A 22,797-nucleotide genomic window follows, 5' to 3' on the forward strand; every position below is an offset into this window, starting at 1 on the left:
TCGACCCTCTAAAAAACAACAGATAGTAACTTCACTTTGGGCTTTTGGACACTTTCTTTAATTGTATAAAATAAGGATTTTTATTCCCCCCCAGACAGGTTTTGATTCATGCATTATAAAAGATTGAATAGACTCATAAGCATGCATACTGATATATATTGGTCATTTTTTTGTAGTTCCCTAGTTTCTGTGTTATTGGATAAAATTTCAGCTAGCAAATATATGTTGTAATTACCTTTTAATAATAGAGCATTTACAAAACACACCCTGTAATTATAAATCTCCCTCATAATCTGAAAATAGTTTAAGCATAATGACTTTATAATCCTCTCATAAATGCACACCTAGCCTGCAACTTTAATTAGGAAAAACACACAACTCTGTTGGCATTAAACGACATTAAACAACAACAAATGTTGGCATTAAGTACTGATCTCATTCAGTCGTGTACCAGTTGTGAAAATTCAGTTTAATAAACCACGCAACTACCCTGTTAATCTTACAGTAAGCCCCATTTAATAGCAGCTGTATTAAATTGCTGCTATTTAAGAGCCTTCAAAGTTGATTATTAATCTCACAGAAGCACTCAAACTCAAACATTTACAGTGGGGAAAAATAATTATTTGATTCCTTGCTGAATTTGTAAGTGTGGTCACTTACATAGAAATGAACAGTCTTTAATTTTTATGATATTTTCATTCTAATGGAGAGAGACATCAACCAAAATCAACCAAAAATGTAGAAAAAACACATTATATAAAAGTTACAAATTGATTTGCATGCCACTGAGTGACAACTATTTGATCCCAAAGCAAAACAGGATTTAGTACCTTATGTATTTAGCATTTGACCTCTACAAGTCATGATCATGCAGCACACAGATTACAGTCAATCAATCATTCAGTCAATTACAGATACTCCCGATCTCAACTTATTAGATCGATGTATAAAGCACACCTGAGCACAGAATCAATTAATTTTTCAGTCAAATTCTTCTATTCCATCCTCTCCACCTCTATGGACAAGAGTGTAGACCTGTACAATGCTGGAATGGGCTACAAGAGCATTGGCAAGAAGCTTGGCGATAAGGTAAAACTGTTGGTGCAACGACTCAAAAATGGAAGTAAAAATGACCATCTATCACCCTCAGTGTAGAGCTCCATGGAAGATCTAGCCACAGTCACCAAGATAACCAATAGCAACACACTACAGCATATGTTGGAGTGTCTGGAAGGTCCCCCTGATCCAGAAGGCACATGTACAGGCCAATCTTAAGTTTACTAGTGAACATCTAAATGATTCAGAAAGGGCTTCAGAGAAAGTGCTGCGGTAGATAAAACCAAAATCAAGATGAGTTGTATCAATTTGTCCTGATATTTTTGTATGGGAAATACTGAGGATGGCCCAAAGAACACAGTAAAACATGGAGCTGGAAACTTTATGCTTTGGGGCTATTTTTCTGCTGAGGGTACAATATGACTTCACTACAATGACAAGCCAATAAACGGAGGCCATATCATGGATGGATCTTCCAGTATGCAATGATCCAAAACATACCACCAAGGCAACAAAAGAGTGGCTGAAAAAGCAACACATTAAGGTAATGGAGTAACCAAGTTGTTCTTCACACCTCAATCCTATAGAAAATTTGTGGAGGGAGCTGCAGCTTCGAGTTACCAAGCAGCAGCCAAGAAACCTAAAGGATTTATAAAGTGGAACAAAACCTCTATTGAGATGTGTAAAGGGTTTCTTCACCAAGTACTAAATCGTGATTTGCTTAGGGATCAAATGCTGGTCACTCTGGATTTCTGGATTTTGGCTTGAAATTTTGTCTCTCTCCATTAAATGAAGCTACCCTAAAAATCAGAGACTGTTAATTTCTTTACAAGTGAGCAAACTTACATATTCTGAATGAGATCAAATAATCGTTTCTATCTATATAAATAACCTTTGTGAAAATGTATCTAATGCTCCATTCCGTCTTTATGCAGATGATACATCTATTGCTCATTTCCTTCAGTAGCACAATCCCCTTGAATTTTTACAGTCTGCCTTTGATGTTGTTCAGTAACATTTAACTCAATATATATTTTTGTTAAATGTGGATAAATCCAAGTTCACGTTATTCTCAAATGGCAAAGAATTGTTATCTGTGTTTCTATCTATTGTAGGTATCATTAGAGATCAAAGTTTGTCATTTAAAACTCACATCCAAAGGCTTGTGTCCAAGGTGAAAGTAAAAGTGAAGTTTTTTAGAAATCTTGTTTCTCTATTCAAGTGAGAAAACACTTAATTTATGAAACTTTTTTTTAACCGTTATTAGATTATGGTGATCTGCTTTTTATGAATGCACCTGCCCAGTACATAAAGAGGTTGAATACTGTCTATCATTGTGCCTTTTTTTTATTATTGGCTGTGGAAATCGGCCATCTCTGCATATAAGCAGACGTTCCCATTGTTTGGTTTTTATCTATAACTCTCTCCTCGGGCTAGTTCCCTCTTATCTGTGTGTTTATATGTGTAAAAACTACAACCAATATAGCCTTCGCTGTCACAACGCCATGCAAATAAGTTGTCCTGAAAATCGGAACAGAACTGGGAAAAAAAGGCATTTAAATAAAAGGCTGTCCCTGTTTCCTGGAATAGTCTACAGAAGGAACTGAAATTGTCAGAAATGGTTACCATGGGGGAGTTTAGGTCCATTTTAAAGGAGCGAGAGAATAACTCTTTTAGTCTGGGACTGTTTTTAAATATGGCTCTTAATGTATGTTTGTGTGAAATATTGTATTTGTTTTTTACTTGTTATGTGTGGTATTTGCTGTGACCTTTGCTGCCATGATGGCCAGGTCTCTCCTGGAAGTGAGATTTAAATCTCAATGAGACTTTAACTTGGAGAAAAGAAGGATAATAAATAAATAAATAACTTCCCTCACTGTACTACACAACCGTCATTATGCTTCTGGAGATACACATTGTCTGTTGTGGCTCTTTTTGCCTTTTTTCCCCCATCTTCTCTTCTGTTACATAAATCTAATTTGCGGATGTTGGATCAAGGTAATTGCCTTTTCTAAACTGATTATGCCAAATAGTCACGCCTGTTTTTCTTTTTCGTGAAATAAGTTAACAAGCTTATGCTCTTCTATGTGCAGACAGGGATTTAGTCTTAGTTAACCTTCTTCAGACCCTTCATTGTTAAATCTTTGTCTAATTTTTAGTAACAGCCTATACAAGCTGAAAACAAAAGCTTAAACTGATATCAGTCTGTCAATACCAACGAAATGTTTGATTTAAGCCCATGATAACCTTCATCCTAATTAGTTTTCTATCTAGCACAGCCCTGTTTGTTGTTGGGTCAGAATGACCGAAGCTGGGGAAGTCAGTGACTATGTTGTAAATTTGCTTTCTCAGAAAATAGCTCCCCTTTGTTGCTGTGTGAGTGAAAAAGCAGCTCGTTGCAAATGTGAAGCCACGTTCTACGGACCGGCTGTGTAGGTGGTAGCTGGTATGACTTTTACTGTGCCTAAAATAAACCTGCTCATTCCGGGTAGCAATTAGTGTGTCATTATCTTGTCGTTGCAATTATGCCGCCTTTCTCTCGGCTCTTGCAATTATAACAAGTTTTTCTTGCAACATCCATATGGGGTGCATTTGCTTTGATCGGGCACACCTCTGACATAAAAGCAATAAACATTTGACATAAAAAGGAAAAGGTGGAGCTTGTTTACTAAAAATAATTGGTAAGCTGTGTTTTCTGTTCAAATGAAAGTGGACAATCAAATTTCATAACAAAGAGGTGTTGGAGAAGTTTGAAAGCTGTATTTATATTTATATATGTATCATAATAAATCAAATCCATCATTCTCACACAGTGTGCACCAGGTTAGCATATCTCTGTTTAAACAGAAGAAAGAAGAAAGGCACTCAGCAGTTTGCATTAGGATGCAGAAGCGCCAACTTGACTTACATAAGAGACCACCCAGCCATTTATTTGGTTGAGATATAGTATGCAATAACCCATATCAAGGGAAATCAAAGTACGAGTTTTAACACTGGCAAGGGAGCTTTCACTGTGAATATGCTGTCTGAAGGAGGTGAAAACAAATGATATATTGGAGATTCAGGAAGCGTCAAGACACGGCACACTGAAACAGAGTGAAAGAGATACATAAAGGGCTAAATAAAAAGCACCGATGAGTCAACCGTGAAGGCTTAACCGCAGAGGTTACGAAATTCTACCAATGCTACAACGTTGCTTATACAGTAAGACATAAAGGTTACTGTTGTGAACATTCAAGCTATTCTCTATTCAGATCAAGCCATAAAAGTAAAAATGGAAGGACATCCACCCACTGCCAAAAGAGGAAACAGAGGTTGGTAACAATCCTCCCTTGACCTCATTAGGTGATAGGGTAGTTCCAACCTAACAACTGGTGTGGTCCCTTGTGAGGTTGCATACACACACACACACACACCGTTTACTACTTTTCCATTTCATCCCATTTAACACAGTGCCAGAAACAGGTGAACAGAAGTGCATGCACCTGTAATGTTGAGTATCTGCCCCTTCTTTTTTGCTCACACGCTTTAGGTCTTATTATACCAGAAACTTGAAACGTACCAACGATTCCCTGGATTTGTCCTGGATTTTTTAATTAAACACATGAAAATATGTCGCTTTGTTTCAAGGTGAATTTTTAACTGTATGTCATTAAATGGAGATTCTGAGCAGCTGCTTCTCACATTTCCACAGTGGGAAATGAGGTGCAACAAGTGTAAGTCTGCCAAAGGTCAGGTGGCCAGATGGATTGGCTGTGAAAACAGAAACCGTAATGGCGTCTTGTGGTGGTTTCACTTTATTTATTTACTCTCAAGCTGTTCTGTGATCACTGAGATGTGAAAGAACGAAAGCCCTATCTGCAGTTTGAAACACAAGAAATATTCAAGTGTTAGTACTTATTTTACTTCTTCCTATATACTACACATATTTATTGCATGAATTAAAAAGATACTCATCCATGGGTTGAACTAACAAATGAGTATCTCGGGCTCTTGGAAAGTCTCACTGGCATAAAGAGGAGATCGCTGACATAAAGCAATCCTACAAGTCTGAAAGAAAGCGTATTGTATCAGTTCAGAGAAGCTCAAGACCAGGCCCCGACCAGGGTCCTTCCACATAAGGCCTAGTGGCACAGGGTGTGTAATGATGACACAGAAAAATGTAGAACAAAGCAGTCCTGCTGAGAAACACAATTACCCACAAAAGTGTATGGGAACATGTGACTATGTGTCAGAAGTTCTCAGGTTCTGAGGGGTTGCACAACAAAATGTCGCTTATCTTGTGGGGTTCAAGTTCTAGTCTGACTAGCAACTGTTGGAAAACCAAACACAGTGGTTATTGACAAAGAGCAGAACAGGTAAGCACACAGTAAAATTAAAGCAAAGTCTCACGGTCTGATGAAGGGTATGAAAGGTGAAATCCAGAATGGTCCCATTAGTAACATGAATTACACGGAAGTATTGGGAGAAAGGCTTAAGCGGATTCTAGGAACCAAGCTGTCTTTCCAAAGGGCCAAAATACCTAAGCAACACTTAAGTGTAAGACCTTTTTATATAAGCAACACTTGCTTTTTATAGCTATGATCACGACCTCGAAGTATTTTAGAGTACTTCCTCCAAAGTGCTCTTTATATTATTTTACGTTGTTGATTTCTCCTTCTGTTATGCACGTGTAGACAAATATAGTTTCTCATATAGTGAAATGAGGAATAAACCTGATTCACTAAATGAAGTGAGTGCAAACTTATTGTGTACGCATACTGATAACATTTCTATGAAAATATTACTGAATGACGCCCAATGTCCCCATATTGTTAGGAGTCAGTTTTCTACTGCTTACACAGTACAACAAAAACAAGAGCAGTCCAGTAATCCATTTATTTTTAATCCCTGCCTTAACTTAGATCTTTTTTCTTTTCTTTTTTGAAGAAAATCTTAAAATGCTCAGTGTTTGATCACATTTTTTAGCAGCCACCAGTAATACCTTTGTTTTGCTGCAGTTTCACGCTGGGCGCAAAGCTAATCTAAGCTTGTCTGTTTTAAATAGCTGTCTATGGTTTTGTGCTCAGAGCTGGCGAAAACTATGGCAAGCAACCAAAAAATCCATACCAGAAAACCAAGACAATGAGTTCAAAGCAACAGCAAGAATAATGAAATCAAAGGGCTGGTTTCAGTGAGATTGTTACTGCAAGCAACCGTTTACATAACCAGGACTGATCAATTAAAGTATTATAACTGCAGTAAATCACTTCTTCAGTTTTCTTATACTATGCTCCTGACTGTGGTTATGAATACCTAACTAGAGGAAAGCATCTAAAAATGTCACTTTTAATGAAATAGTATTTGACTGGACATCAAGTTCACAAAGAGTAAGACTTAAGTTATTCAGAATAAACGCTTGTTTTGCTTTTGAAAACAAAAGACTCCCGAGCTGCTGAGGAAAATGTCAAGGGAACTTCCATGAAAGAGTCTTTAACATAATACAAACCCAGCTTTCATTTGGCATTTGACATAGCTTAAAAAGAAATAGTTCAAAGAGACGAGTGAGTCACGTGCTGTATCAAAACTGACACATCGCCCTACTTCATCTCACTTTCACCTTTTAATTTTGGCCCTTGTTAAGGTTGACATTCACAGCCAAGAAGAGTATTTTTTTCTTTCTACACCACCTACAGGGTCTCTGGGTGTCAAGCATCATCTGCAGAATTTGGAATGATTTCGAACAAGTGCCGCTAATTTAAAGTCTACAGTGAGAAACCCTTGGTGAACCACATATTTGTGGTTTTTAAAAGCTTTTCATACCAAACCGTCCAGACAACAAGAGAACGGTGAAGTAAGTTCATTTCTCCTGAGAAATTATTTATTTATTTCTATTTCGCTATTAATCCTCAATCCTTGTCTTATAATGATCATCCTGTCAATACCAACCCAAAGTCTTTCATCTGTCTCACCCAGTTTTACACCAGAAAAAATTCTCCTGCATATTGAGCCAAGGTTTCTAAGCCTCTTATATTTTATGAAGCTCTATAGGAGCTACAGCCAATTAGCCAATGATGTCTACTGTCCATATTCCCTGGTCACTTTATTAGGTATACCTGTTCACCTGCTCATTAATGCAAATTTCTACTCAGCTATTTACATCACTGTGTTTCAATGCATCTAACCGCGTAGACATGGTCAAAAGAACCTTCAGAAATTTAAACAGAGCAGAATCGGGAAGAAAGGTGACTCTTAACAAATGGTTGTTGATGCCAGACAGGCTGGTTTTGAGTGTTTCTGAAACTGGTGATCTACTGGGATTTTCCCTCGCAACCATCTCTAGGATTTACATAAATTGGTCAGTTAAAATGTGTTATTGATGCCAGAGGTACGAAAACATTGGGTATAGCAGCAGAAGACCACACTGGCTTGCCCACTCCTGCCAGCTAAGAACAGGAAGTTGAGTCTACAGTTTACACAGGCTCACCCAAATTGGACAATAGAAGATCAGAAAAGTCTTCATCTACATGCAGATGGTTGGGTCAGAATTTAGCATAAACACCATGAAAGCATGGATCCATCTGACCCTTTTCACGCCTTTCCAAAGCATGAAAAAGACAGAAGTTGCAGTAAGTTGCTGCAACCGCAGAGGGAGATACTTTATTTCAATCCAACATGAAAATAACCACAGGAAAGTGCTAGACAGACATTATTACCCATTTACATGTATATACATATTAGGCACTCAGCTTATTCATTTCTGATGATTAAGGACCCTGGATTTACTTCATACATTTTTTGTTCACTACTGACTTCTTGTCTTTAATAGATTATCTCCCCCTGCTGGTAATGCAACTTCTGCATGTGTGTCCATTTCACATTTTGGAGAAGCAAAGTGTGAAATAGACACGGTGGACCAGCGTGTCTATTACATGTTTTGGCGTGATATCGGGTTGCTTTATGACCACCCCATGTCCCAAAGCTCAAATGATTTGAAACTGGTTTCCTCAACATGAAGATTTATTTGGTTTACTCAAACTGCCTCCACAGGAGAGCCCAACTGATATAGGATTTGTAAGATTGATACTGATGTTTGGACATTTGCGCAGTTGTTTTTTTTACATTTTATCACACACACACAGCACAAATTAACTGGTTATCATTTATTGACTTATTTATTCATTTATTCACTGTTTACACTTTACAAGCAAATGTGCTGCCAACAAGGAAAAACTACACAACATCAACACTCGTAACATGATTGAAGAGTGTTTCTCCTGTCTCTTCTTTACTTTTTCTTTTTCATTTATAGGCTGTTATAAAAGCAGATACTGATCGATCAGCAAATAGCCCATATTGGCAGATAAAATCAACTTGCCAATATATTGGTCAGGCTCTATTCCACAATCAAAAGATTTCAATCAAGTCGAGCACTTTTACGATGTGGTCGAATGAAAAATTCACCTCACACAGATGTGCACTAACTGTGTGATGATATCATGTCATTATGGACCAAAATCTCTGAGAATTGTTTCCAGCACCTTGTTGAATCTATGCCACAGTTCTGAGTTCCAAAGGTGGGTGAAACCTAGTATCAGCAATGTGAAACAAAGCAAAAATGGATGGCGTATGCGTACAATCATGCAGAAATTAGGGAGCATCCTAATTTTTTCTGACACTGTTCTCTAACTGCAGGTAAAGCAGAATCATACCTCTGGGAAAATATTGTATGTGTGTGTATATCTGTGGATTAGTGAGCTAGAGAACTGTTCAAAGGTTCAATGTGTTTTCCAGGCATTCTAAGTTTTGACTGCCTGTTGCTCAAGCTTAAAAACATAAAGACCAACAGGCTCTTTTTTTTATTAAAAATGTACAATGGTGGATTTCTATCCAGCAGAGCAGTAAGTATGCAGAAGTTATTTTTGTCTGTTTCTAAATGCAAGCGAGTAAGTTTTGCAGCTTTTTTCTGTATGTTTGTGCATCTCTTCTAAATATAAAATTGAATTTGTGAAGGTGTTAGTGATTTTCAAATGTTATGAAGTGCACTGTAATTGCAAACAAAAAAAAACAAACTACTGTGTGTGTACCCCTCTCCATGTGACTATATTTAAAAATAAAATATGTGTGATTGCAAAGTGTTAAATGAGTAATAAAAAATTCAATATCCAGTTATTCACAACAAACAAAGCCTAGTCAATGTAAATACTGTTTAAACCATTTAGATCAATATGTAATATGGACACACCATTAATGCATATATAGACCAACCAGCTAACCTGACTATCGCAGCATATAACAGTAGAACCATGATCATAATAGATCTCCTATTGGTTTTGGACCTAATTGGCTCATCCATCCTGTCAGTAATTGTGTGTGTCCCTTGAGTGTTGATGTATTTGACATGCTGGGAAATGGGTTTCAGGAGAGAAAGACTGTAAGCGAGTTGGATAAAGTCTCAGAGATCCAATACAATTAAGTAATTTACTTACAGGGATGTTTGTGGCTCATGACCATGATATAAAATCTGCGAGACATACAAGAAGAACCCTATAGCTGAGTTAGAGCTTGTGGATGTGTGCCCCAGGGTGGCTGTGACTACAATGTAGCTTGCCATCACCAGTGTGTGAATGTGTGTGTGAATGGGTGGATGACTGGGTGTGTAAAGCGCTTTGGGGTCCTTAGGGACTAGTAAAGCGCTATATAAATACAGGCCATTTACCATGGTGGTTAGTAAGCTCTATGTTCCGCTGAAAATCTAAACTATTTATATTTCATCTTTGATGTCAGATGGCACCACAAGCAAAGGTCAGGTGTGCTGTTCTTTGAGGCCCAACTGAGTATCATCAAGTGCTTCATGACATTCTGGGTCTGAGCTGCATCTTCTATACACAATGATTAAAAAGTGTTTATAGATCTTGGCATATATGTGGTTTAATTTCTGCACCTATACATTTATGAAGTTGCACTTCGCAAGATGCATGAAGTCACGTAAGACTTGATTAGTAAAAAAAAATACATCACTTTTTAAAGTGTATTCCTTTCTGAAATGGCAAGCCAAGCGGCTTCATTCAGCCATATAATGTACAGGTAATACTATACACCATGAAATTAAATGTTCCTCCAGACCATGGCAAGGCATAAACTATACAAGACTGCAAACAGATTTACAGAAGGTGCACAGCATTATACAAATATAGATATATATATACAGTATAAATATATACAGACAACAAAATTAAATTTGAATTCCTTACAGTTTCTTCTTTTGCAAAACAAAACAACTGCACCACCCCAGTCCGACGTAAGATTTCTCCTGTGAATGACTTTCAAATCTGTCTGATTAATAAAAGACGCTGTGGTTTCACAGCAGCAGCTCCCTGCACCCAAACAACTTTTGTTTGGGTTTGTAATTGGATTTAACAAGCACAAGCTGCGACACAGTGTTGTTTCTGTTGACTGCATGTCATTTGAGAGCAATGCATTGAATCTGAGCATTTTATCGATCGACCGGCCGAATCAAATGATTTCCCTTTAGATCTTTATGCGCTTAATCCATTCAAAGTCTGTGCACCACCTTAACGTAAATGTTGCCATGAAATCAAATCTCTCACAATGCATCTTATGGAATCTTATGGAATCTGAACCATTGTTAATGTTTTTTCCCTAGTATTAATTCAAATAATCCGTGTAGGGATTAATTTGTGTATACAGACATTTGACTCGAAGCATCCAGGAGATTTGTTTCAGAAAATCTGCTTGTGGCCAAACAGCTAGGCTTGACAAACCTGCATCAGGCAGCTCCGGTCAGACTGTTTTCCACACAAAACGGTCCAGCAGATCAGACACAGGAATGTATAGAATTCAAAATGTGTCAAGGGAATTCAATAACCAGGCTCAGCCTCTATCCATTTAACCTAAGATGGTTTCACTAAGGATTACTGGTTTGGTTTCTATTTTAAAGAAGATTTAAATAGTTAATTCTAGTCAAGTGGAGTTGACATGAGCAATTTTCCTTGACAAATAAAGCCTGACAGTGTCCCTTTTGATGAAACCACCAATTTGCCAACCAGGTGTTATAACCACCTGACCTATTCAGATATCCATACCTGCTGGGTACAGAGCAGCTGCTGACCAAATGTCAAAGCAGGTTTTTGTTGTTATGGTGGCTTATTAATATTTTCCAGAAGGCAGTCACACTTTTCTTTCCTTTCTTTCTCCCCTTTTAGCACTGACTCAATCAAAAGTGACAAGTCTTAAATCAAAATCACCACAATCATTAGCATTATTCAGTTATTTGTTATGCTGTTTATGTGTTATTTAGAATATGGCAGTGACTCGGAACATGCATATAATATACACATTTGGTTTTTTTTAATATTCACATAGATCATAAATGGGTAACAAACTCCATCAAAGGCGCTTTCGAGGCACGCAGGCTTATCAGGAGAGGTTTAGATAAATTTTCCACTTCATTTATTTCCCCTGTTGTTGGTAACTTGTTAAAGCTGCTTAGCAATGCTGATACAGGACGGAGTGTGCAGCGTGTACAGCAGTCACCTGCGCAGCACGAAGCTTGTGCCTCTGAAAACCCAGCACTAATTACAAATTAGAAAGCACGAACAGATCTGAAATCAGCGCTTCGCGGATTGGGAAGGGCACCATGACACAGACACATCGCCACTCTCAAGTCTGAAACTAGGGTATAACTCACTTATAGCCCCCCAGCCCCCCACTCTTTCTTGGGGTGGTTAAAAATGTCTTATATTAACGCCCAGCCAGGATCGATAAGGTAAACAGTAGACCTGTCATACAAATAAATCCTCCCCACAGTGCACAGCCGCTTGCGCTACCTGCAGTGTTAGTTAATGTATGTATGCATCTTTGAGCGACATGTCATAGATTATAAGCTATACCCTGGATTATTTTATTTTTCTTAAGTTTAATACATCACACAGAGAAAACAGTAAGAACTGTCTTACCTTCACGCCATAAGTTTCTGAATCTTTGTTTTCACGGGAAGCGGCTGTTAAATCCAAGATCATCCACAGTTAGCTCCCACTGTATCCTTTATTTGCTTTACTCATTGCTTACTCTTTAAAGAAAGAACAGTCTCTGCGCGTCGTCTCTGGTGCGAGGCATTAGTTCAAGCTGGTAGGTAAAAAATAAACGCACTACTGGGAGCCAAAATACATAGCCTAACAGTGAAAGAATGATTTAAAACAACACCTAGGATCACTTGCTGTTTTCCGGTCGTTTAATTAAAGCCTCGAGGTTTGATTTTTTTTTTTTTTTAATTTTTTTAAATCAGTTCTGATCTTGAGAGAGCGGAGAAGCAGAAGCGGAAACTGAGCGGTGCCCTTCTGGTGTCCAGGAGCTTTACGCAGAGAGCTAAGAGTTACCTTCTGCACTGACGGAGACGGGAGACGCGGCGGCTGTGAAGAACTGTGGAAAATCAAGGCGGGGTTACATCTGTTTAATTCCTAAGAGGGATGCATGTTTTTTTTTTTTTAATGTCACCGGTGTAAGTGAAACCCTATTCCCTTATGTTTGCCTCCGATTTTCCACAGTTCAGTCTTCTCTCCGTGGCACGGTTTGCGCTTTTTGTGTAATAAGTAAATAATGGAAAATGACAGTGTGGGATTTAAAACATTTTTGGACATCTTTTGATCACTAAAGAAACAGTTGGTTAATAAGTGGGCACATGCTCTGTTAGGATGTGAGTTGGTGGATCAGCAAAAGCCGTGAAAAATGGTAATGAAAGAAATAAGCGAACACATGGACTTACAAATCCATCCCACGCATTCCTCATTGTCATTTTCTTAGATAATGATCTTTTATATTTATATATGTATTTTTTTTTTCATCTATTGCCAAACCTTGTCATTATTGTTAATTGCTGGCATTTCTTAGGATTCTGTTGGCTTTCATCCCAGCAATTTTACACAGTGAATGCTACCAAGCCAAGTGAAAGGACAGGAAGCAAACCGTTTTGTTTGTCCTTGGGACAAGTAATAAGGAAAGAATGTACAATTTCATATTACACCACTGAGATTTATTTGTACCTGCTGGTTCCATTCAATACAAATGACACAAACCACCTTCCTGAGTGTGTGCATGTATAGGGAAGTCCAAACCAGAAATATAAATGTTACATCAGGATCAATTTTTGACTCTTTGTAAGTGGCATTGGACCGTCGCTCTCTTTTAATGACTGTGTGTGTGTGTTAGACAGAACCTCCTGGAAAGAAACATAGTTGTTGATAATCCATTGATGATCCATTTATCCATTATTTTACAACTAGAAATGCAATGTTTTGGCACTTTAGGAAGTACATGAATAGTTATATTAAGTGCAGTCCTGCCCAACTGCAGCACTTAAAATCTAGCTTTTATATCATCTTGCTCTCTACCCTTTACACATGTGACTTAAATAAGAACTTCCATTTAAGTAAGACCTGGATAATATATTCATATCTCATTTGACATTGAAATAAAATATTAATTACTGCCTGTAGGCACAGAAATACATTAAAAAAGGAAGAGGTAGAATAAGTCCAACAGTATGTTATACTTGGTGGCAGACGAATCACCTACAGTTTTTAAATATGTTTTTCCAAATGAATTCCTCATCATGCATACTTTGACTTGGAATTTCTCACGTGCAGTTTTCCTAAGTGCACTTCTTCACTATTAACACTATTTGAATGCACAAATGTTATGTTTAATGAAGCTTGCCTCATTTTTTTTAAAGGGTGACATTTCTTTGCATTGATTAGCAAACCTGACATTTTTCAAATATAATTCAAGTGCAATAAGAAGATAAATTTAATGTTTAACATCAAGCTTTATGACTGCTTTCACATGGTTCCAAAAGTAATCATTTTGCATGTGCATATTTTTTTCATTCAAGAGAAAAGGAAATGGCAACCCACTACCAGATAGATGTTTTCCCTTTGCTGCAAATGTAATTAAAACACAGATAATGTTTTGGTTGTATTGCTTCTGTGGGCAGTTCAGCTGAGGGAAAAGTTTGGAGACATCATCTACATACTCAGTTATAAGAAATAAGTAACTGAAGTGTGACTAAAACATGGCAACACGGCTGAGAGAACACAGACAAAGCAAAAAAAAAAAAGCTAGATTACAACACCCCAAATCTTCACAGCGGATGAAATGTCACATATTAGTGACACAACCAGAGCATTAAAATTCTCCTCTGTTGGAGGCAGCCCTCACAAGAAGCAGCTTTTCTTTTTTTTTGCTTTTGCACTCTTGTGGGGACGTCTGTACTGAGGCAGATAGCCAGTTTTGACTTTATGTCTGAATCACACATAAACACAGACACAAACAGGCACATAAATTCATACTGCACACACACAAATATGCACACTCCCCAGGCTATCTGTGGGAGGCGCAAACACATCTAACTGCTAACTGCCATAAGGTAACGCTGGAGCCTGATGGTAACTGATACGGCCTCTATTAATTTGTGACGATGAGTGGATGTCAGCAGATCGCAAAATAAATGACAACAACTTTGACGCCCCCCAAATCAGATTAATTTACAAACCAGTTTCACCCACATGTCACGCTAATGAACATCTCACAACCCACAAAAAGATTCCTTCCAGACAAGAGAACCACAAAGCATAGTCTTGATGTCATGGCGCTAAGTTCTCGTCTCCAACTGGCATGCATTTTCAGCCTTGAATGGAGCTTGGAGAAATATTGTACATTCTAGACACATGCACGCCTTTCTAAGCCTCGCCAAGCACAGAGCCACCACCAGTGAGCAGATGCTGGCTTTAGGTGAGCTGTGGAAAAAAACACATTGACCTGGCATGAAGGAGGGCCCTACTGTGACAGAAAAGACGTTCAGTCCCTATTTAACTCACATGAGCACAAAAAGCATGCACATATTTCCCATTCACTAGTCCTTAAAATGAATCATATTTTACACACCAGCAGTCAATGCTTTAAACTTGAACTCATCCTATAAAGAATTTATATGGTGTGACACTGGTGTGACATTGTGTGCTTGTTTCTGAGCTCTTTCCCTGGTTTAACACTTGCACTATACCCTGTCACACTGTATGCTGAGCGAAACAGAGTGACAAAGAGGGAGACAGTGTTGGCATGACTATCTGTTTGGGAGATAATAGTGACAGCAGTTGCTCTGCAGAAAGGACTTAGGGCATGATGAGGAAGCATGAGATTAGAGATATCCAGATATAGGAGACGTGCTCGCAGCAGTAGGGTTGAGGCATGTAAATTACAGAATTTAATATTCTGTTTTCAACATATCCCACAGTATGACTGAAAGCAATAATACCTTCATGCAATCCACTGTTGGCCAGACATGACTGAAAAACACAAACCTTGGATTTGCATTGTGTATTTCTTTATGATGATAAAGACCGATAATGCAATTATGTTCATTAACAAGCGCATCAAATATGCATTAACTTGCAGCTGTAATGAATCCAAAACATAGACATTGCCACTTCCGTCTAGGTAACATTTGCTCGGCAGATTCAAGTTGTTGACGATTTAATCTTTTTAGTCATGCAAGTAGTCTAACACCAGAAATGAGGATGTTACACGTTGCACGTCTTTGCCCCAAACTAAAATGTATAACAACAAGCATCACTTAAGGATGACTTCTTTTGATGATCACTTCACCTTCAGTCTTGCAACATGTCAAAATGTGAAATTCATAAGCTCTGATATTTTTGTTTTAGACCCTAACAGTGTTGTAGAAAAGTCTCAGGCGCCCCTCACGTGGGTGTGCAAAACATGTGGAAAAATAAATGGAAACACATATAATTTTAACTAGCTTGAAAGTCAGTGTGATCCCACACTGCTTCAGTAATGTTGAGGTCCAAGCTCTGGGGAGGCCAATCCATGAGTGATGATGTTCCACTGTGTGTTTTCTTATCCAGGTATAGTGCATGACTGTGTGTTTGTGGTTATTCTCATGCTGAAAAATGAAGCTGTTGAAAATGTAATGCTTTCCAGATGGTATTGCATGGTGGATCAAAATCTGATGCTCATAATTCCATCAGCTTTGACAAGATCCACAGCATCACTGGTGGAAATGCAGCCCCAAACCATGACAGAGCCTTCACCATGTTTTACAGATGGCTGCAGACACTTTGTACCTCTCTCCTGACCTCATTAATCTCACTCTATAGGACCACTGATTCTCGGTCCAGTTCTTGTTTTATCTGGCATAACTCAACTTCTTTCTCCTGGTTTATTGACAGCAAGCTTTCCAATTAGATCATTTCTGGTGATCTTCAGTGAACAGTAAGATGAATTGTCTCCTGTTTCTCAAGGGCATGACTTTCAGATGCTATTCATCTGTTGTAGACATCTTTTTTAGGCCTGGCTATTTATCTTTTGTCCTCCCACTTGTCCAGTTTCTTTAAAAATTTTAAGTACACTCTTCACAAGAAACTGAGTTATGCAAAGTTTTTCTTGGCTTTGAAAACCACAATGCTACCATGTTATCTTTGGCATTTTTTATGAATGCAGCTAAAGAATTTGTGTGTTTTTGTCACAGGCTGCTGGTAATAAAGTCCCTAATGATACAATGTAAAACTAATACTTTGCTTAATCGGACAAAACCAGTTCATTCCTTGAGATGGGTGTTCTTTTCATGCGTGAATGATTTATAGGTCAGTGGTGGTTTAATAAAACATTCCTGTGAAAATGGTCAGGTACAAAACTGAAAGGTGGCTCCATAATGTAGCTTAATGCATTCACCTAACAAATGAAGGGTTGCTGGTTCAACTCCAGCTGAAGGCACAAATCCCATTTGGGGTACTTTACCAAGTACATACTACCTGGTGCTACCTGCTCCAGCAACCGCTTGGGAGCAAAGTAGCTTTAAAGGCACTAGACTGAAAGTGAGTGTGAAAGCAGCCAGTGTGATAACATGCTAAGTTGTACATATACATTTTACTTTCAGAAGCTTCATGGGCAGTACAGTCATGCCACCAAATTCATTTTCAAAGTCAGCTAAAACAATGTGGGCCTCACAAAATCAGATTTGCTTGAGTCCTGTTTAAAAAAAAAAAAAGAATCTGTAAAAACTAAATTAAACGCTTATAGTCTAATTTTAAAGGGTCACTCGGGAAGTGAGCAAATAAACTCGGGATCCTGTCTGAAGTTCTTATGTAAAAGGATGTAGTCAGTGTCAGTCGCATTCTCTTCACTAGAAATGCTCAGTTTAGTTTACATGAGGTTGCTGCCTGGGCAGAGAAGGCAGGAGGCAGGACACAACACGATCACTCGCTAACTGTGACTTCTATTTCCTGCACTACTCTTAGATTGGCACGCAGCAGCAGCAGCAGCAGCAAGGTTAGAGACCGTTTAATGTCTCATCCAACACCGTCAAACACTTGCACTCATCCATGCACTTCCAATGCTACTAAACAACACATTGTTGGTTATGGGGTTTTTAATTCCTTGACAGCTATCAAAATATTGATAATAAGTCCCTCGTTATCATTTAATAAGAACAAACTGTAAAAGATAAACTAAGCAAATTGTTACATGGCTCACTAATTCCTTGTAATATAGTGTTACAACTGCATAATGTACCACAATCTGGTGGTCGAAAGAAATAAAAACATAAAGGGGTGAAAGAATTTAAAAAGGAGAAGAAAACAATAGTAAATGAAATGATGAAATGGTGATAGTCAGTTAAACGCATTAATGAAGAAAGCACTGTTAACTTCTGAAAACTGAATGCAAAGCTGTTTAACAACATGAAACCCAGAAGTATGCATAAGACACAAAAACAATGTGGAAAAAGGCTTTAAGTGAATTTACATTAGAAAAAATTTAAATTAATGTGAAGGCAAGCCATAGCTTGCCCTAGAAACCAACTGCAGAGCTGCTTAAGTTTGTCTCTTCCTCACTGATACTGATTCAACTTGTACTCTCAGGCAAAGTAATTATGCATCTTAGAGGACATTATGGGGAAGGATGTAGCCATAAACAAAAACAAGAATCCGCTTTCTGCAGGCAGGATTTTTGTTTATTTCACATCCATGTTCAATTGCGCCATTTCCTGTGGAATGTGGAATTGAACTTTCCTCACTACATTTGAATTGAGCTGTACAAAAAACACGGCATCATTGTTACATTTTATTGGACGGTACGCTAGAGCAGTACAGGAAACTACGGATGGGAGAGGAAGTGATGTGCTGCAGGTAGTGGGAGAAACAGCAATGTTAATGATTATTTCCAGAAATCTAGAAAACATCTAATGAGCCATACTTTGCTTTATGATGACTGACCCGTACATGTTTGTCCAAAGTAAAAGTGGATTCACACTGTGGTTGGTAGAACAGAGAGAGAGAGAGGCAGGGTGAACAGAAAACAGTCTGGGAATTGTAAAGCTCAAGGTCAATAGCCACTGTAGCTGCCAAGCCAAGCAGCATGTGGACAGTCTGATGGGGCACAGTGGAGTTGCCTCTGCATTCACAAACAGTTTGTTAGCCTTATGGCCAACTATGAGTAAGTGCAAGGAAGTGACTTGAGTGTTTGCCTGGGAAGAACTTGATAAGATGCTTTCATTTATCCCGTTCCAGCTGCTGGGAACTGATTGCACACTGATTTCAAATTGAAAAGGCTTTTGCTTCAAAGTAGCTGTTAACAGTTTGATTCAATCCAAAATCGATTTACATTTTTGTCTTTGTTTTTCACTTGCCTGTAGCGTGTACACATTCAGCATTGCTTATTTTGTTTCTATACAATTATATATTTCTGTATTTTTGTATAGATCTCTTTGGCTTCCAATACAGTTTGGTATTTTTTAAATGATGGGACATTTGATAGATAGATAGATAGATAGGTAGATAGATAGATAGATAGATAGATAGATAGATAGATAGATAGATAGATAGATAGATAGATAGATAGATAGATAGATAGATAGATAGATAGATAGATAGGTAGATAGGTAGATAGATAGATAGATAGATAGATAGATAGATAGATAGATAGATAGATAGATAGATAGATAGATAGATAGATGACCAGGAGGTATAATTAAACCTCCTGGAGCAGACAGCTGCTACATAAACAGCAGATAAAAAGAAAAGCATAAAAAGGCTTTAGAAAATAAACAAGCCAATGCTGCGCACCATATCAGCATTAATTGCAGCTGTGCTGTGGCATGTGACTGCATGTATTGGCTCTTTTGTGTGCCTCAGACTTGAGCACTGATTCCTCCAGTGGCTTTACTGCTAGTTTAATCAGCTCTATGTGGGCCCAGAGCCACAGAGGGATGCATGTGATGTTTCTTAGCTCTGTCATTAACAGCTTCTTCTACATAACTGGGAGGGAGGGTAAGATGAATTACCTGATTAAATGTTGTGAATATTAATTACATATGTAAGTAAATTATCCCCATTTGCAAATATTCCTGTTGCAACTATTGCAAGTGAAAAATGGTGACAGTGTGGGCCCTGTTATATTATAATTAAAGGTCTAAAGGTTTTTAACCTCTTTCTTGTCAGTGTTAAACAACTGCTGCAACGCTCCAAGCAAAGAAAATCTAACACGATTTCAATAAGGAAAGATTATTTTGAAGAATCAAAATGAAATAGAGAAATTAGTCAGTGTATTTGGAGATTAGACTCCGATGACCCATCAGATGGCAGAATGAAACCACAATGGTGATAGGATTTAGGACAGGATCCCCTTGGAGTCCAGATGCTGGTGGTGGTGGAGGTGAAGACTGCGGCTTGGATGGAGCTCTGAGTGACTTGGGTGATATGGAGATGGTTTGAAAGTTGGTTGCAAAAGTGAGCATGTGAAAGGGAGAGTGAAAGAGAGCATAGATTTAAACAATGCAGAGTGGTCACTGATTGGCTCAAAAGGGGGTGGGTGAGATGATTAGAGTAGTGGCGTTAGTATAGAGATTGACAGCATGAGAAAGTGGTAGTGATGGTAGTGGTAGGATAATGAATAGACTAGCAGCCTAACACCCAGCAAAGCAGGCAGATAAGTGATTACAGATCTTTCTTATTGAACTTACACATGAGTTTCATTACTTAGCACTCCACACTTTGGTACAAATATGTGCACTACCGGCTATGAGTCGCCATCGATTTTAGCCTTGACGCTAAAACCCAGGGAACAACAGAGGATTTCCAATGGTTGCATTAATCTTTCATGCAAAGTCTGAGATTTTGATGTCCTTAAAACTTCACAAAATGAGAAGAAAAAAACAAAACCAATGTCAGTTTACAATATTTAATGGTAAAAAACACACAAAGAATGGATCCCTATATTTCTGTGACGTCTCCTTTTCTATAAGAAGCCTAATCAATCTAATCTGTTGTTACAAAGAATAAGACTGTACCTGAGAAATAGTTTGATGACTGGAGCCACTGCCCAACCCTCTAAAAAAGACCCTCAGTGAAGCATAAGCCAATTCTTCTCACTAAGATTTAAGTGCAGCACAGGCTCAACTCATCACATCCACAATGTCATCACATTACAGAAATGATTTGTTGTTCATTTCATAATGGGTTTTAATAAATCAGACACAGATGGCACATATTATAACCCTTTACGAGATTTTATTTCTACCAAAACATGTTTTGCACTATTCGGTTTTTAAAGGGCGTTCATTGTTGAAAAAAGTTTGAGAAACGTTGCTATAAATTGCCAGTGTGGGCTTGTGTTTGTGCATGTGTTTTACAGCCCATGTACTAACAGTATAGCTGCTGATGCTTCTGCTATTACCAACATAAAGCGAACCGCATTCAGTCACCATCTATGGTCTCACCTTCCCGCTGAGACCAACTGTCATTTGTTAAGATGAGAAAACAAGCAGCAGTTTTGCTTTTCCAGAATCCCAGAGATTGGCCTACGGCCTTTATAGACTGCCGCAACTAAAAACACAGCGTGTGCAAGACTGGAGAGGACAGATGAAAGGACATAAAGCGACACAATGTGAGAGGAAGAGTTTTCAAATTCCGTTTTGCCTCTGTTTTTCTCCTACCTTCATTCCACCACTTTTTTTGTTGCAAAAATGCCACTTCTGCATTCATTTTTCACTAACGTCAAGTCAAATCTTGTTTAGTATCAAAGGAACACTTGCACTTTACTTTAAAATCTCATTCTGTAGTCTTTTGGAGCCTATAATGGCCGGGGTGAGTTCGAGCAGCATTTGGAATGCAGCCCGCCGTGTGTTTTCGTTTAGTTTGAGAAAACCTTGTCATTTTTTAAAAACAAATAAATAAATAATGTATGCATGCATCATTTCTCCTAAATATTTAATTTGAACATTTTAACCCCAGTAGTGCACAGCTTGCGACTGCCCTCTATTTCCATGCTAATGCCCAGATAGGCTCATTATATTCAAAGTTTGCCTGAAAGACACTTTTATAGCTGCAGGGCCTGGCGGGAATATTTCCGAGGCTCTTTCGCACAGTCTACACAATATAATGCAGTTAAATAGATTGTGCCGAAAGAAATTATTAAATTGAAAAGTTTGTCAATTCTTTCTGATTTCCACAGCTCCCAGCTGTGAGCGTGCTTATTCCCATTTGCATTCTGTACGTCATTTCAAAGGATTGTGTGACAAAGTCCTTTTCGATTAGGTGAACTATCAATCTTGCTGGTAAAAATTACAGCGATGTACAAAAGAAGACATTTTTCTTCTGTTCGGAATGAAGAATTATTTCCATTACAGCTGACTACGTCGACAAAAGCTGGGCATTTTCTTTGCTCAGCATCGCTCGATAAAAAGGGCAAAGTTTTGAACAAGACTTTTCGAGTTCTTAGGAAAACTTTGGCTCATTATAAGGAAACAGATAAACAAACAGTAGAAGATTGGGAGGGGGGGGAGAAAAAGATCACAAACAGAAGGGCAGATGGATGAGAGATGGTAGGGCTGCAAAGACTGCTGGACAAGTACAGAAACACAAAACCTCAGGTAATAAAGGCATAAAGAGTTCAAATGCCCTCAGTAGCAGGAGGATAAGGATCTTCATTTTAAAGAACCCAACTCTTGACTATAATTGGAAGCTAGTGAGTGCTGAGAAGTGAATCTATGATGTGATCATTAGGCCAAGTGTGGAGGGCTCCTGTGTAGTGAGTGAGGGGAGAGGAAGGACGATGAACAGAGATAGAGAGACTAGTAAAGCCAAAGGGGGGAAGGTTTCTTTTGGGTTTTGTTGTTGTTTTTTAAAACAGAAAACAGGCACCAAAGTGCAAAACCGCAAGTGTCTTGATGGAGAGATGGAGGAGGAAGGAAGCTCACAGTCAGACCTGACAGAGGTTGAAAATACCCAAGAATAATCACACTCATCCAGGACATCCGCTGACACTTCATCCACCAACCTGCGAGGACTGAACACAGAGTAAAACAATACATCTGTGTCAGAAAAAGGCAGCAGGGAGCAGCTTCTTGTGCTTGGACTGTGTGGCAACAAGAAAAATGGGACTGTTGGTGCTCCTTTGTAATACCTGGCATTGGTTTGGTAAAGGTAATGGAGAGCGTGCGGATTAAGGCATTCGCTTTTGCAGTGTGACAACTGTAGTATTAGTGTTAACGCCACTACACCAATGATCGCAGTAAATGAGTCATTATCACCTGTTTTAAATGGACATGTAAACCCTAGGTACAGTGAATGCCTCCTCACTGATCACAGGTAATGAACACACAGAGGAAACACACCTGAGCAGTTACTGAGAAGCAACAACTGACTGTGGAGAAGATGAGGCTGATGAGGA

At 38.4% G+C, this 22,797-nt stretch overlaps 1 protein-coding gene across 2 annotated transcripts in view; it reads right to left on the reverse strand.

The window, feature by feature from the left end:
- Nucleotides 1-12,445, reverse strand: part of drd2a (dopamine receptor D2a) — a 46,697-nt gene extending 34,252 nt beyond the window's left edge. For both annotated transcript variants that reach the window (XM_031749891.2, XM_039622332.1), the window contains exon 1: nt 12,015-12,445. The gene's annotated coding sequence lies outside the window, so the exon portion shown is untranslated. The remainder of the gene's footprint in view (nt 1-12,014) is intronic.
- Nucleotides 12,446-22,797: the final 10,352 nt, after the last annotated feature.

Source organism: Oreochromis aureus, linkage group 14 (assembly GCF_013358895.1).
Source record: "Oreochromis aureus strain Israel breed Guangdong linkage group 14, ZZ_aureus, whole genome shotgun sequence".
Lineage (NCBI taxonomy): Eukaryota > Metazoa > Chordata > Actinopteri > Cichliformes > Cichlidae > Oreochromis > Oreochromis aureus.